Consider the following 17,404-nt stretch of genomic DNA (forward strand, 5'->3'; position numbering starts at 1 on the left):
ATATCAGTAAAAATATTGCTGTGTGGAATATCTGAGATTTTCTTGCCGATGTTCTCCTCTAGGACTTTTATGGTGAAATGACTTATATTTAACTCTTTTATCTATCTTCAGTTTATTTTTCTGTATGGTGTAAGTTGGTGGTCTAGTTTCTTTCTTTTTTTTTCATGTAGCTGTCCAGCTTTCCCAACACCATTTGTTGAAGAGGCTGTTTTTGTTCCATTTTATGCTTCTTCCCCCTTTGTTGATTATTAATTTATTATAGAGACATGGGTTTATTCTGGATTCTTTGTTCTTTTTCATCGATCTATGTGTCTGTTCTTATGCCATTACCAGGCTGTTTTGATTACAGTGGATTTATAATATAACTTGATATCAGATAAAGGAATTGTACCATTTGGAACTTCCAGAAATGTGTGAGAGCTCCAATTGCTCCACATCCATCACAATATTTTCAGTTGTCAATATTTTTATTATTTATTTGTAATATGTAGTGATATCTTATTGAGCTTTTAATTTGCATTTCTCTGATAGCAAACTATTGAGCATATTTTCAAATGCTTATTGGTCATTCATATTTGCCTGCTTTTCAAGTAGTTTGTCATATATATATATATCAAATTTACATATATTCATATATTCATATACATATAATTTCCTGCTAATACACTGAATTATATCATTTGATTTTCCATTTTTAACCTAACCTTGCATTTATGGGATTAATTGAATTTAGTCATAATTCTCTCCTTTTAATAGTATTACTTTATTTGCATATGTTCAAAAATATTTTTATCTATGTTTATGTGACATAATATTCTGAAGTTTTCTTGTCATATCTTTTTTCTGGTTTTATTATAATATTAATATTGACTTTTTCATTTAGAATAGCTTTTAATTTATGTCTAGTTTTGTCCTACTACTAACTCATTTTCTTTCTGGAGTTCCTCCTGAATGCCCAGGTGTTTAAGGACTCTAGTCAAAACGCCTAATGTCTCTCAACCCCATATGAGCTCTTATTCAAATATCAGCTCACAGGTTGTTACTTGCACTGGTATGTGGGATTTTGAGGAGTTTCCTATGTGTATTTCTGGAGCTCTAGCTCTATAGCAGTGATTTTTAAACTGTATGCTGCTAGAATTTTTAAAACATGCAATATCTGACTATTTAGTCAGGGGCACTGGCCTCCTTTCCCTTAGATTGTCAAATAAAAAATGACTGCAGTCAACACAACAGTAGTCTTCTGGTATGAATAAATCAAAATTATACCTTTTTGTCAGATCAGCAAAAAATATGTTTTTGATGTGTCAAAGAATTTAATTAGTTCATGTGTGTCATGAGATGAAAAGGTTGAAAATAGTGCTTTTCTCTCTAAAAATTCTATAGTGCTTTTCTCTCTAAAATTTTACATTCTTCAAATTGCGGCCACTCAGCCTCATTACACTCAGGTCTCTGTTTTCTTAACTCAGCACCATGGCCTGTATGGTACCATGAGGTAGAAAGTTGGGAAGATTGTAGGGACCACCTTATTTACTTTCCTTTTTGCAAGTATCAGCATCTTATCTTGCCTGTTGTCTAAGATCTGAATATAATTTAGAAATATATTTGTCCATTTTTCTAGTTGTTTATTGTGAGGGTATAAGTTTATTTCCTTTTTCTCTGTTATTGGCACTGGCAGAATTCCAGTACCCTTACTTTTGTCATTGCTTAAAACCAATTGAGTTATGCACAGTGTCTGATTCTGAACTCATTGAATGGAATGAATGAATAGAGTTCTGGATATGTTTTCTAACTGCGGAGCAATATATGCCTTCTAATTTGAAGTCAACTATACACAGGCATCCATTCACTAACTGGATAGTCACTGAATCCAAAGCCAGTTTGGTTAATGACAAAACTTAGAAACATGACTGAGCTGGCTATTTGTTTACTTAAAGATCCGGATATTATTTATAAGTTGATGAAAGAGTTTTTAGCTCAGATTCTTAAAAAATCTGTTTAGGTTTATTTGAATACTATTTTTTCCACCTTTGGAAATAGTACATGAATAAAAATCAGAAAAACTAATTTATTTGGAAACACAGTTTTATATAACTTTAACAGTAGGCCTAAATTAGGAGTGGGAAGAGGAACTGAGATCACTATGCTCTTAAACAGCAATACTACCTATTGTGTTATGGGCTCAGAATATCTAAATTTAAATTGATTCAATTGAACATTATAAAGATAATACTAACAATCAACATCATGAGGGCATATGTTTTACAATTGTAATTTTAATTGTGATGAAAATTTGTACTACTTACCCATAATAGTTTGTCTTTCTTTTTATAACTAGTAATAAGCAATTATAGAATGACTGCTTAAATTTAGAGTTGAGCCTGTAAGAATAAATTACTGAAGCAAACTGATTATTTAGGGAATCAGAGTGTTGACTTAGGCCTTTGAGCAACAGAAACACCAAACTCTAGTTATTTTGTGTATTACTGACATTGAGATATAATGATATTATAGTTTGAAAATGATTAATGTGCTTTTCTCTTTTGCTTATTTGAATATAAGACATTTGTCCTCATTCCTTGGGGTTCAGATGTTGCCTGGGATGATATTTGGAACTGATTACCTGGGACACAAAGAGAAAGACAGAGTTAATATTCACCTTCTGACATACAAAATGAAGTTATGTCACACATTAGCCTTCCAAATCTTACCATAACATTGAAAAAGATTTTCCAAATTCCTTTATAGCCTTCTTTAGCATGTTAAAGCTAGATTTGAAGGATTCTCTTCATTGATTTCTCCAACAGTGTGAAGAAGAAACTCCTTCCTTCTGTGACAGGTCTCTTCTGATAAGAGAAAGATAAGATATAAGGGAAGTAGAAGAAAGCTCTCACCCCCAAGCCTGGTCCAGGTATTTGCATGAAGAAAGCTGGAAAGAAAAGAAGATGCCAAAGTATTTGTGTTCCAGTTTCCTTTGGAGCCTTGGTTAGGGTTAAACTCAGGGCTCACTAAATTTAGGAGCCTTAAGAAAGTTAGGGACTCCAACCTAGAACTTGATTAGGTCTCTGGGAGGAGACTACAAACATTAAAGTTAGATGTACTACTGACCACATACATACCTTGAAGTTTACAAACCTGGGTTGAGTGAGAGTTAAGACATATTGCAAGGGGCAAGGTGATCACATCAGGATAGGCTGGAGTAGAAAGATCAACCTGGGACCCCATGGAGTAGGAACTATAGACCTGGCATGAAGAACTGAAAACAAATGGAGTTGATAACAGTTAGATGGCTGATGCCTCTCTGAGTGTTTCTTGAGCCAAAAGACTGAATTATTAATCACCAGATATAAAATGGAGTAAAGGAGGCCAGAAGTTCTTAGAAGGATAAGGTCAACAAAGGCCAGAGCCCTTTAGAACAGTAAGCAACAGGGAGCACATATCTGAAGTCAGAAGTAATTTCTGTCAGTGCCATTGGACAACAGTGCCAACAAGGACATTTGTGCTACTATTCCCTACTCATGCAGATTCCTCAGAGAGGAAGAGGGAGGAAGAGAATGTTAGAGACACTGAGAATTTTAATTTGGAGAAAGTGAACCCATAGAGAGTTAATTCAAAATCTGTAGCTTTAATCTGGATTGGAGAGTTAATGTCTTTCTTCTCACCACTAGGGTACCAACCCCATGTATTATTTGTGGATAGAAATTCATTAGAACAAAATCAAAAAGCTCATTTCCTCACATGTTTGACTTGAATTAAATATTACTTTAATTAATAGTTTATCATTTTGATGTAAACTTAGACAAACCATCTTCATTTATCTGAATTAGTTTCATTTAAATCATCGAGCTAAACTGTACATAGTTCTATTTGAAGTACTAGGGTTTAGCAAACAAATGCATGGGTGCTGTCATTTTCTGCCCATCCTTTAACACCCATTTCTCACATTCCCAAGAGCACCCATGATACCATCACCAATCAGTCAAAGGACTATTTTTTTTTTTTTTTTACTGAGCCAGGAAACAGGCGGTACAATGTTTTCAACATAACATTCTAGGCAGTAAGCACTAATTGCTCAAAGTTGGCAGGGGAGAAGAAATTTATTTTGCATCCCTCAAAAATGAGGAACCCAAAGATCTTTAAGACATAGTCTCTACCCTCAAATGAATAATTTAATTAAGAAGATAAGTCCTGTGTAAATGTTGACTAGTGAACTAGGGAGTATATGACATAGGAAGTGTTAGTGATAGAGTAAATGAATGCTTTGGGGTTTCACACAAGAAATAAGACACTGGAACCTAGAAACATCAAGGAAATGTTTATCAAAAGGGTGTTTCTCCAGGTGCACTGTGAAGGCAATTTGGGTAGATGAAAAGGACAAAGGAGGAAATTCAGATATGGTAAGTAGCTCTCAGATTTCTAACTACACTAGAATAAGCCAAGTATGCTTTGTAAAAACCATGTAAAAATTTGGGTTCAAAATGTCACTCTACCACTTACCAAATATGTGAACTTGAACAAGTGACCTTAGTTTTTAAAAATATTTTATTGATTATGCTATTACAGTTGTACCATTTCCCCCTCTTCATTCTCCTCCATCCTGCTTACCCTCTTCCACCCACATTTCCCCCTCTTTAGTTCATGTCCCAGTGTCTTAAGTTCTTTGGCTTTTACATTTTCTGTACTATTCTTGCCCTCCCTCTATTTTCTACCTACCATCTATGATACTTATTCTCTGCACCTTCCACCCCCTCTCTTCTCCTCCCACTTCCCTGTTACTATCCCTCCATGTGATCTTCATTTCTATGGTTCTGCTCCTGATCTAGCTGTTCTCTTGGTTTGCTTTTGTTTTAGAGGTGGTTGTTAATAATTGTGAGTTTGCTGTCCTTTCACTGTTCACATTTTGTATCTTCTTTTCTTAGATAAGTACCTTTAACATTTCATACAATAAGAGCTTGGTGATGATGCATGCCTTAAACTTGACCTTATCTGAGAAGCACTTTATCTGCTTTTCCATTCTAAATAATAGCTTTGCTGGATAAAGCAATCTTGGATGCATGTCCTTGTCTTTCATGACTTGGAATACTTCTTTCCATCCCCTTCTTGCCTGTAAGGTCTCTTTGAGAAATCAGCTGACAGTCTGATGGGGACTCCTTTGTAGGTGACTGTCCTTTTAGCTCTTGCTGCTTCTAGGATTCTCTGCTTCATTTTAATCTTGGCTAATATAATTATGATGTGCCTTGGTGTGTTCCTTCTTGGGTCCAACTTCTTTGGGACTCTCTGAGCTTCCTGGATTTCCTGGAAGTCTATTTCCCTTTGCCAGATTGGGGAAGTTCTCTTTTATTATTTGTTCAAATATCTTTTACACTTGTTGCTCTTCCTCTTCTCCTTCTGGTACCCCTATAATTCAGATGTCAGAACATTTAAAGATGTCCTGGAGATTCCTAAGTCTCTCCTAATTTGCTTTTCTTCTTTTCTGTTTGGTTGTTTCTTGCTTCCTTCTGGTCCACTCCATTGATTTGAGTCCCAGTTTTCTTCCTATCACTATTGGTTCCCTGTGCATTTGCCTTAATTTTACTTAGTGTAGCCCTTCTTTTTTTCATTTAATTTGCGACCAAATTCAACCAATTTTGTGAGCATCCTAATCACCAGTGCTGTGAACTGTACGTCTGACTATCTCTTGGTTGCTTAGTTGTACTTTCTCTGGAGCTTTGATCTGTTTTTCCCTTTGGGCCATTTTTTTTTGGTCTTGTCCTGCCTGATATGTACCGAAGGGTGGAGCCTTACGTATTCACCAGGGCAGGGCAACCCAGGTGCTGGGTTGTGATGCTATATGTGGGGGCAGAATCCAAGAAGGAACAATGGCGCTTGCTTGGCTCTCTGTCGGACCTCAGTCTCTTTCACCATCTCCCCCAAGCAAACTGGGCCTTTCTGCTGTTGATTCCATGTGGGTGGGTTTGTATGGGTTCTAGGACCCTGTGGGTCTCTCCAATGAACTCTCCTATGAGGCTGGGAGTCTTTCCCTGTGCCTCAACCCCTACAGGTGTTTTCAATTGGTGTTTTGAGGCTTTATTTCCTGGCCTGGGACCCTGGGTTGTGCAGTCTCACTCCCCAAATATTTGTTAATGAATGTGGGACTGCTACCAGCCAGCTGCCTTATGCATAGTGCCTTGCTTCTCAATCGCCACCTTGCTGGGTCTGCCCATTGCCACCCCGCACCCGGGGTCTACAAGCTGCCTGGGTGCCCAGGGTCTGCCCTTTGCTGTCTAGCATGCCTAGGGTGCCTTGCATGCCTGCTATCTGCTTCTTGTGCCTCAACCTCTCTCTGCTTGGCCGCCGGACTCTGCCCTGCCTACCAGTCTGGATGAATGTGTCTATTTCAGCTTCTTGGCTGTCCGACTTCCATACAGTTCAGTTTTCTCTCAGTTCTGGTTGTTATTTTGTTTAGAAATTTTTGTTGTCCTTATTTTGGTTGTGTGAGGAGGCACAGTGTGTCTACCTACTCCTCCATCTGGGCTGGACGTCCCTGACCTGAATTTTTAAAATCCACTTTCTCATCTGTGACAATGCAGATGTTAATAACCAAATCATGTTATTTTTCAGGGTTGAGTAAAATAACTTGGCACTGAGTTTAGAGCCTGGTGAATAGCTCAACATGTAATTTAACTCTATTTCCTTTCTGTTCATCATTGCTTTTCATCTTTTTTGACTCAGCAAGTTTCTCTTACAAAATATTTGCTCCATATAGAGTCTTCCTTTTTATTATTACTTTGTATGAGACCCTTACAATTCCAATTATATTAAAAATTCAAAAAGAATTGCTTTAAATAGATGCTTCGTGAAGGGAGCACAAAACGAAAAGCACTTAATTCATTTAAATTCCAGATTTAAATAAGTGTTACATTTCTCAAGCCCTGCCCTAAGTTCCAAATACAGCAGGCTTATTTAGTTAAAATGATTGCAGCCCTGGATAGTGTGGCTCAGTGGATTGAGTGCTGGACTACAAACTGAAAGGTCATCAGTTTGATTTCCTGTCAGGGCACATGCCTTGGTTGCAGGCCAGGCTCCAAGTGAGGGTGTACGAGAGGCAATGGCATATTGATGTTTCTCTCCCTCAATTTCTCCCTCCCTTACCCTCTCTAAAAATATTTTTTTAAGTTAAAGTGATTGCATGTGCTAGAGACTCTATAATACAGACATTGCCTTTTTTATCTTCTGTAAATATAGTTATTACATTTTGTTATCTATTTTCTGTTCAAATTGCTGTGTATAGGGCTTTATTTTTTATTTTTATTAATTTTTTTAAATTTTATTTAGTTATTTTTCAAGTACAGTTTTTTTTGTCTGTTTCTCCTATCCCAGCCTCCCACGTCCCAAGCTCGCACCTCCCTCCCATTTCCACCCCCCTTTTTTCTCGTCCCTGTGTCTTTCCTATTTGTTCCTCCAAATCCCTCCTCCTTTTTCCCCTTAAATTCCCTTCCCTCTCCCCTCTGGTCCCTGTCCCCTTGTTCTCTATTTCAGCTTCTTTGTTTTTTCTTTCTGCTTGATTGTTTGTTTGTTGTTTAGCTTCCTGTTAAAGGTGAGATCATATGGTATTTGCCTTTCAACACCTGGCCTATTTCACTCAGCATAATGCTTTCCAGTTCCATCCATGTTGTTGCAAAAGGTAGTAGCTCCTTCTTTCTCTCTGCTGCATAGAATTCCATTGTGTATATGTACCACAATTTTTGGATCCATTGACCACAATTTTTGATCCTACTGACAGGCACCTAGGTTGCTTCCAACTCTTGGCTATTGTAAATTGTGCTGCTAGGAACGTTGTGGTGCTTAGGTTCTTTGAAATTGATGTTTTAGGATTCTTATGATATAATCCTAGCAGTGGAATTGCTGGGTCAAAAGGCAGGTTGATTTTTTATTTTCTGAGAAAATTCCATACTGTTTTCCATAATGGTTGTACCAGTCTGCAATCCCAACAACAGTGAACTAAGGACCCCTTTTCCCCACACCCTCTCCAACATTTGTTGTTTATTGCTTTGTTTATGATAGCCATCCTGACCGGTGTAAGGTGGTATCCCATTGTGGTTTTAATTTGCATCTCTCTGATAGCTAACGATATTGAGCATCTCTTCATGTGTCTCTGGAAGTTCTGTATGTCCTCCTTGGAGAAGTGTCTGTTTAAGTCCTTTACCCATTTTTTAATTGGGTTGGGTGTCTTGTTAGAGTGGAGTCGTGGAAGTTCTTTGTATATTTTGGAGATTAAAACTTTGTCTGAGGTATCATTGGCAAATAGGTTTTCCCATACAGTTGGTTGTCTTTTTAATTTAATACTGTTTTCTTTAGCCACGCAGAAGCTTTTTATTTTGATGAGATCCCATTTGTTTATTCTTTCCTTTATATTCCTTGCTCTAGGGGACATATCAGTAAAAATGTTGCTGTGTGGAATATCTGAGATTTTCTGGCTAATGTTCTCCTCTAGGACTTTGATGGTGTCATGGCTTATATTTAAGTCTTTTATCCACCTTGAATTTATTTTGGTATATGGTGTAAGTCTGTGCTCAAGTTTCATTTTTTTGCACGTAGCTGTCCAGTTCTCCCAACACCATTTGTTGAAGAGGCTATCTTTACTCCATTTTATGTTACTGTCCCCTTTGTCAAATATTAATTGACTCTAGAGAGTTGGGTTGATTTCTGGGCTCTCTGGTCTAATCCATTGGTCTATGTACCTGTTTTTATGCCAGTACCAGGCTGTTTTGATTACAGTGGCCTTATAATACAGTTTGGTATCAGATATTGTGATCCCTCCTACTTTTGTTCTTCTTTCTCAAAAGTGCAGCTGCTACTCGGGGTCATTTATGGTTCCATATACATATTTGAAGTGTTTGTTCTATTTCTGTGAAGTATGTCATTGGTACTTTAATAGGTATTGCATTGAATCTGTATATTGCTTTGGGTAGTATGGACATTTTGATGATGTTAATTCTTCCAATCCATGAACAACGTATATGTTTCCATTTGTTTGTGTCTTCCTTGATTTCTTTCTTCAGTGCTGTGTAGTTTTCTGCATACAGGTCTTTTACCTCTTTGGTTAGGTTTATTCCCAGATATTTTATTTTTCTTTTTGCTATATCGAATGGGATTTTTTCCTTGATTTCTGCTTCTACTGATTCATTGTTGGTATACAAAAATGCCTTTGATTTCTGGATATTGACTTTGTAACCCTCTGTTTTGCCAAATTCATTAATTAGTTTGAGCATTTTTTGGTAGAGTCTATAGGATTTTCCATGTACACTCTCATGTTATTTGCAAACAGTGACAGTTTTGTTTCCTCCTTTCCTATTTGAATGCCTTTTATTTCCTTTTCTTGCCTGATTGCTGTGGCTAAATCATCCAATACAATATTGAATAGAAGTGGTGAAAGTGGACATCCTTGTCTTGTTCCTGATCTTAGTGGAAAAGCTTTTAGTTTTTGCCCATTGAGTGTGATGTTGGCTGTAGGTCTCTCCTATATGACCTTTATTATATTGAGGAATGCTCCATCTATTCCAACTTTGCTGAGCGTTTTTATCACAAATGGGTGTTGTACCTTATCAAAAGCTTTTTCCGTGTCTATTAATATGATCATGTGGTTTTTGTCTTTGCTTTTGTTTATATGATGTATTACATTTACTAATTTGAGAATGTTGAACCATCCTTGCATCCCTGGGATGAATCCCACTTGGTCATGGTGTATGATTTTTTTGATATATTGTTGGATGCAATTTGCCAATATTTTATTGAGGATTTTAGCATCTATGTTCATCAGCGATACTGGCCTGAAGTTTCCTTTCTTTGTTGTGTCTCTACTTCTGGAATTAGGATGATGCTGACTTCATAAAAAGAATTTGGGAGATTTCCATCCTTCTGGATTTTTTGGAATAGTCTGTGAAGAATAGGGGTTAGCTCTTCCTTAAATGCTTTGTAGAATTCTCCTGTGAAACCATCTGGTCCAGGGCTTTTGTGTGATGGGAATTTTTTGATTACTGCTTCAATTTCTTTTGCTGTTATTGGTGTGTTTAACTTTTCTGCTTCTTTTTCATTGAGTTTTGGGAGATTGTATTTTTCTAGAAATGTATCCATTTCCCCTAGGTTTTCAAATATCTTGGCATATAGTTGTTCATAGTAATTTCTTACAATCCCTTCTATTTCTGTGGTATCTGTTGTAATCTCTCTTCTTTTGTTTCTGATTGTGTTTATTTGTGTCTTCTCTCTTCTTGATGAGCCTATTAAAGGCTTGTCTATTTTGTTTATCTTCTCAAAGAACCAACTCCTGGGTTCATTGATCCTTAGGATTGTGCTTTAATTTCTATGTCATTTAATTCTGTTCAAATCTTGGTTATTTCCTTCCTTCTGCTTGCTCTGGGCTGTCTTTGTTGTTGTTCCTTGTGTTCTTGCAGGCGTACTGTTAGGTTGTTTGTTTGAAATGTTTGTATCTTCTTTAGGTAGGCCTGTATTGCTATAAACTTCCCTCTCAGGACTGCCTTGGCTGTGTCCCATAAGTTTTGGGTTGTTGTGAGATCATTTTCATTTGTTTCCAGAAACATTTAGATTTCTTCCCTAATTTCATTCTTGACCCATTCATTGTTTAATAGCATACCATTCAGTCTCCATGATTTTGGGTGCTTTGGGTTTTTTCCTTTGGGGTTGGTTTCCAATTTCAGTCACTTGTGGTCAGAGAAGATGCTTGGTGTGATTTCGATTTTCTTGAATTTGTTGAGGCTCGTTTTGCGTCCTATCATGTGGTCTATCTTTGAAAATATTCCATGTGCATTTGAAAAGAATGTGTATTAAACTTCTTTGGGATGAAGGGCTCTATATATATCAGTTAAGTCCATTTCATCTAGGGTGTTGTTTAATGCCACAATATCTTTGTTGATAATTTGTTTGGAGGATCTGTCCATTTTTGATAGTGGGGTGTTCAAATCCCCTACTATAATTGTGTTGCTGTCAATATCTTTCTTGAAGTCCTCTAAGATTTTCTTGATATATTTGGGTGCCCCTATGTTTGGTGCATATATGTTTACGATGTTAATGTCTTCTTGGTGGATTTTTCCCTTGAGTATAATGAAGTGACCTTCTGGGTCTCTCTTTATGGCTCTTTTTTGGAAGTCTGTTTTGTCCAGTATGAGAATTGCTACCCCAGCTTTTTTTTCCTTGTCCATTTGCTTGGAAAACTTGTTTCTAGCCTTTCACTTTTAGTCTGTGATGGTCTTTTGTCCTGAGGTCGGTCTCTTGTAGGCAGCATATGTGTTGGTCATGCTTTCTTATCCATACAGCTATTCTGTGTCTTTTGATTGGAGCATTTAATCCATTTACATTTAAGGTTATTATTGATAGGTACTTATTTATTGCCATTTTTGTACCTGTGTTCCTCTCTGCCTCTCTCTTTTCCTTCCTTTCCTTAAAGCGGTCCTTTTAGTATTTCTTGTAGGGCTGGTTTGGTGGAAGCATATTCTTTTAGACTTCTTTTGTCTTGGAAGCTCTTTATTTGGCCTTCTATCTTGATTGAGAGCCTTGCTGGGTAAAGTAGTCTTGGTTGTAGGCCTCTGTTTCTCATTACTTGGAATATTTCTTGCCATTCTCTTCTTGCTTGGAGTGTTTCCATTGAGAAGTCAGTAGCTAACCTTCTTGGGGCTCCTTTGTATGTTATTTCTTTTTTCTCCCTTGCTGCCTTTAAGATTCTCTCTTTGTCTTGGAATTTTGCCATTTTGATGATGATGTGTCCTGAAGTGGGCCTCCTTGGGTTCCTCTTGAATGGGACTCTGTGTGATTCCTGGATTTGTGTGACTTTTTCTTTTATCAAATTAGGGAAATTTTCTCTCATTACTCTTTCAAATATGTTTTCTATCCCTTGTTCTTCTTCTTCTCCTTCTGGTATTCCTATTATTCTGATATTATTACGTTTCATATTGTCTTGCATTTCTCTTAATCCCTCTTCATTCTTTCTGAGCCTCTTTTCATTTTCTTGCTCTTTCTGTGAGATGCTTTCTACCTTGTCCTCCAACTCACTAATCCTATTCTCCGCTTCATCTATCCTACTTTTGAAACTTTCTACTGTGTTTTTCAATTTGGAAATTGTATTCTTCATTTTCTCTTCTTCCTTGCTGATATTTTCTATTTCCTTTTTCATGTTGATGTAGTTTGCAGAGAGATCATTGTAGTTCCCCTGTAGTTTCTGATTGCTCATTGTGAGCTCTTTGAACTTCATAATAACCAGTGCTTTGAATTCGCTATCTGATAGTTGATTAGACTCTATTTCATCTAACATTCTTTCTGAAGTTTCTGCTTTTTTTTTTTCATTTGGGGATTGTTTCTTTGTCTTCCCATTGTTTGAGACTCTTCTTGTTAGTCTCAGCTTCTAAAATTGATCTGTTCTGACACCCTGGGTTTATGGTGTGAACTTCTGTGGTATGATACCTCTGAAGTTCAGTGGTGCAGACTCCTTCAAGTATCTTGATGTTCTCTGTCTCCATCTACTCTCATCCTGATCCTTGCGCTGTTCCCTGCGCTGGTCGCCTACCACTGCTGAGTGTCCCAGCTCCAGTAGCCAACTCCTTTGGTGCCGAGGACCATCACATGGGTTTGGAGTGTCCTGGCTCCCATACCTGACTTTCTGGCGTCCAGTCCCATCACTATGGCAGTGGCACAGGGGCCAATAATGTCCTGGCTCCCATAGCTGACTCCTCTGGTGCCCAGCCCAATTACAGGGGTTTGTAGTGTCTGGCTCCCATAGCTGACTTCCTGGCACCCAGGCCTGTCTCTATAGCTGCGGCACAGGGGCCTCCAGTGTCCCCATTCCCGTACATTACTCCCTGCGTCCAGTCCAATTCGTATGGCAGCGGCACAGGGGCTGAGAATGTCCGGGCTCCCTTAGCTGACTCCTCTGGTGCCCAGGACCATCACAGGTGTTTGGAGTGTCCCAGGTCCTGTACCTGACTCCCCAGCGTCCAGTCCTGTCACTATGGCAGTGGGACAGGGCCCCGTGTGTCCCAGCTCCCGTAGCTGACTCTGCCACTGTCTGGTGTTTCAGCATCGGTCACAATCTCTGGTCTTTTAATTTCATAAATGCTGGGTAACTGATGGTTTATTGTGCTGTTTCTCTATAGATCTTTCAGGATTTTCACTCACGAGTCCAGGAGCTAGATTCTGCTCCATCCTACTCTGTCGCCATCTTCCCAGCATCCCTGTACAGGGCTTTAGATACTGGGCCATTAAGTCATGTGTCTGTTGTCATAACACCGTCAGATCAGATAACCCTGAGCTTGACTACTCCAGTATTTGCATTATTCTTCCTAGCCCTCAGGCCAAAGTGTAAGTGACAAGTTGTGCACATTTGTTTAGATCAGATTGTGATTAATTGGATAATATAATTCCAAATTATTAAAATTTTTTTTGCTGAAAATAAGAATCCAGTGACCAGAGGGGAGAGGGAAGGGAATTTAAGAGGAAAAAAGGGGAGCGATTTGGAGGAACAAATAGAAAGGACACAGGGATGAGAACTAAGGGGGGTGGAAATGGGAGGGAGGTGGGGAGCACAGGGTGGGGGGGCTGGGATGGGAGAAGTAGGCAAAAAACTGTACTTGAAAAATAACTAAATAAAATTAATAAACTTAAAAAAAAAGAACAAAGAATCCACATACAAACTAACACATGTATGGTGATCCATAGTGGTAAAATCATGTTTCCTCTGTGTTTTGCATAATGGTCACGGAACTTTGTGGTTTTCCAATGAATGTAACAGTCAGTCAATAGCTAATTAGGCCTTATGTACAGTGTAACAGATTGGGTAATGGATTGACAAGGAGAAACACCACACGCATTCTCTCTCACCCTCTCTCCTGTCTCTAAGCCTGGCCTAGGATACAGGAAGTGATGTACCTATTCAGAGCAGAAACTGGTGGCATCTTTTTAGTAAGGTTTTTCTCTCACTGTAATGAGTGTATGTTCATGATACAGTCTTTCCTATAAGTCAGCCAGGTAGCTACTCACCCAGTTGCCTGCTGAGCAGCCAGGCACCAAGGAATAATACACAAGAGTAACTATAAGAGTAACTACGAGAGTAGCACAGTAACTATGCTATCCACTCAGCTTTTATTGAATGCAGGTTCACTCAAAGTAGAACATCAACATACATTAATATTATACTCACACTCTAACAATCTAAGAGAAATATAACACAATATATACACAGCAATCTATGGGGCATAATGAACCTGAGTACCAAAGTCTCAGTCTGCAGGTTCAGGAGACAGCATGGTGGGCCAGGGAGTAGTCAGCATCTTGCAAGGGAGGATCTCTGGAATCAGGCAGGCAGCAGGGTAGATGAAGTCCTTGGTCTAGCAAGGCAGAGCCTCCAATGGTCAATGCCAAGGGAGATCAGCGTGACATGGAGCAGCACTTTGGTGTGTGGAGCTCAGCTGTCTTAGCAGTGGTCCAAAGGCAGCCTCAGTTGTACCTTAAATGTGGTGTACTCCAGCCTTCTGGGTCTTTTCAATAAATGTCTTGGCACTCCTGATGGAAGTGGGGAACTTCCCCAGGAGCCTATCTATGAGTGGCCCTGCTCTGCAGACATGGCTGCTCTGACCACATGTGCAGATATCTGTGTCTCCTTACCAGATGTGTTTACTCTGACTTAAGTAATTTTCCTCTTGAATCAAATTGTCCTGGCTGACTGACAGCTGTTTTAGTTGACATAAGTGATTCCACTTTGTTTTATATACTTTAGACTGTAATAATTGGACCAATGCCATTTTATTGGTCCTGCTTTCCACACTTGCTCATGGCTCATGGATTTAAAAAAAAAAAAAACTTTTGGAAGAAGTGGACGTCCACCAAGATGGAGGCATAGGTGGAGATGCTGTGCTTTCTCACACAAACAAGTTTAGAGATAACTAAATATTAGCAACAGAAAACATAGCCAGAACACAGAAAATTGAACTTTTTGGAAGTCTGATAACAACAAATTCTTCAGCCTGACTGGTAAGAGGGGTGAAACCAGCAGCTGGCAGAGTGGGGTTGCACAGGAAAAGTCGGTCAGACAGACTCAGGCATGCAGAACCCAGGAGCAGGGTCGGACCTAGTGAGTGACCCAGTGAGCGACCTCGGGGAAACAGCGAGGGAGCAGGGCTGCAGGTTGACGGTGGTCGCGCATTTGTGCGCAGATAGACAAGTGAGGGAGTGGGCGATTGGACGGGACCCAGCAGACCCCAGAGGCAAGCAGCAGCAGAGGGTGTCGCCATTTCCCCGCTCTGACCACACCCCCACATACAGCATCACAAACCAGCGACCTGGGAGTCCAAGGCTTCGCTCCTCATACTTAACGGGCGCAAACAGACCAAAAATGGCTCAAGAAGATCTCAAAGCCCCAGAACCTATAAATCTAAGCAATGAAGAAATAGCAAAACTCTCAGACGCACAGTTTAAAACACTGGTGATCAGGATCCTCATAGAACTGGTTGATTATAGCCACAAATTAGACAAACATATAAAGGCGAAACTAATTGAAATGAATGGAACTCCACAGGAAACCAATAGTGATGAAAAGGAAACTGGGACTCAAATCAATGGAGTGGACCAGAAGAAAGCAAATAATGGCCAAACAGAAAAAAGTGAAGAAGCAAGAATTCAAAAAAAAAATGAGGAGAGGCTTAGGAACCTCCAGGACATCTTTAAATGCTCCAACATCCTAATTATAGGGGTACCAGAAGGGGGAAAGGAACAGCCACCAGTGGAAAACTTATTTGAACAAATAATAAAGGAGAATTTCCCCAATCTGGCAAAGGCAATAGACTTCCAGGAAATCCAGGAAGCTCAGAGAGTCCCAAAGAAGTTGGAAAGGAACTTAAGGGGAAAAGGGGGGAGGGATTTTAAGGAACAAGTATGAAAGACACAGAGATGAGGACTGGGGGGGGAGAATGGGAGGGAGGGGGGAGACCGGGCGGGGGGGTGGGGTGTGATGGGAGAAATAGATAAAAAGAAAATGTACTTGAAAAGTAACTAAATAAAATTTAATATTAAAAAAAAAGAAGTTGGACCCAAGGCACATCATAATTACATTAGCCAAGATTCATATGAAGGAGAGAATCCTAGAAGCAGCAAGAGATAAGGAGACAGTCACCTACAAAGGAGTTCCCATCAGACTGTCAGCTGATTTCTCAAAAGAGACCTTATAGGCAAGAAGGGGCTGGAAAGAGGTATTCCAAGTCATGAAATCCAAAGACCTACAACCAAGATTGCTCTATCCAGCAAAACTTTCATTTACAATGGAAGGACAGATAAAGTGAAGATCAAAATAAGATCTTCACGTCTCAGATAAGATCAAATTCAAGGAGTTCATCATCACCAGGCCCTTATTATATGAAATGTTAAAGGGGCTTATCTAAGAAAAAGAAGTTAAAAAAACATGAACAGTGAAAGGGCAGCAAACTCACAGTTATCAACAACCACACCTAAAACAAAAGCAAACTAAAAGGACAGCTAGATCAGGAGTGGAAACATAGAAATGAAGATCTCAGGGAGGGTTAGCAACAGGGGAGTGGGAGGAGGAGAAGGGGGGAGAAGGTAAAGAAAATAAGTAGCATAGACAGTAGATAGAAAATAGATGGGTGGCAAGAATAGTATGGGAAATATAGAATCTAAAGAACTTGAGACACATGGACATAAACTAAAGGGGGGCTAATGGTGGGGATGGGGGGTTGGGTGGAGGGGAATGAAGAGGGGAATAGAACAACTGTAATGGCATAATCAATAAAAATAAATAAATTTAAAAAATAAAGGAAGAAAATAGACTGACCAAAAAAATTTTGGGGGGCTCATATGTTCTTTATGCTTGTAACATACCTAGACCATTAGGATCTTTCTAGACTTGTGAAAGAAGCTGACTTTTTATACTTCCCTTCTCCATTCTACTTAAAGTTTACATCTCATTATTGACATAGTAATGTAGGTGCTTTTGGTTAAAGGGTTTTAAAAATATATCAGTTTTTCCTGGTTCATGAACTAAACTCAGAACAAGCAAAGCTAACTGTGGTGGAAAATGGAGTCTGTGCCTAAATGTCTCCAGAAAATATCTCTGCATGGGTCGTCCAAATGTCCTAGAATATTGGTCTCTCTAGGCAATTATTAGACACTTTCTCTTTCATCACTATGTCTGGGGCCTCCTGGGAATGGGAGGATGTGATACAGGTTATGAGAACCACTAAGAATATATAGTTTGTCAGTTGGTTAATGTTAGCTGTTTTTTGAGATCAAAAGCTCAGAAAGGTACAGACTTTTGGTTTGGGAGTTCATAGGCAGTTTAGGATTTTTTTTTCTTGGTATCAGCAAGAACAAGACCTTCTTCCTAAGGTGACTTCAAGTTCATCACATGCTCAGG

The sequence above is a fragment of the Artibeus jamaicensis genome, unplaced genomic scaffold (genome assembly GCF_021234435.1).
Source record: "Artibeus jamaicensis isolate MK-2021 breed Jamaican fruit bat unplaced genomic scaffold, CSHL_Jam_final contig_452, whole genome shotgun sequence".
Classification (NCBI taxonomy): domain Eukaryota; kingdom Metazoa; phylum Chordata; class Mammalia; order Chiroptera; family Phyllostomidae; genus Artibeus; species Artibeus jamaicensis.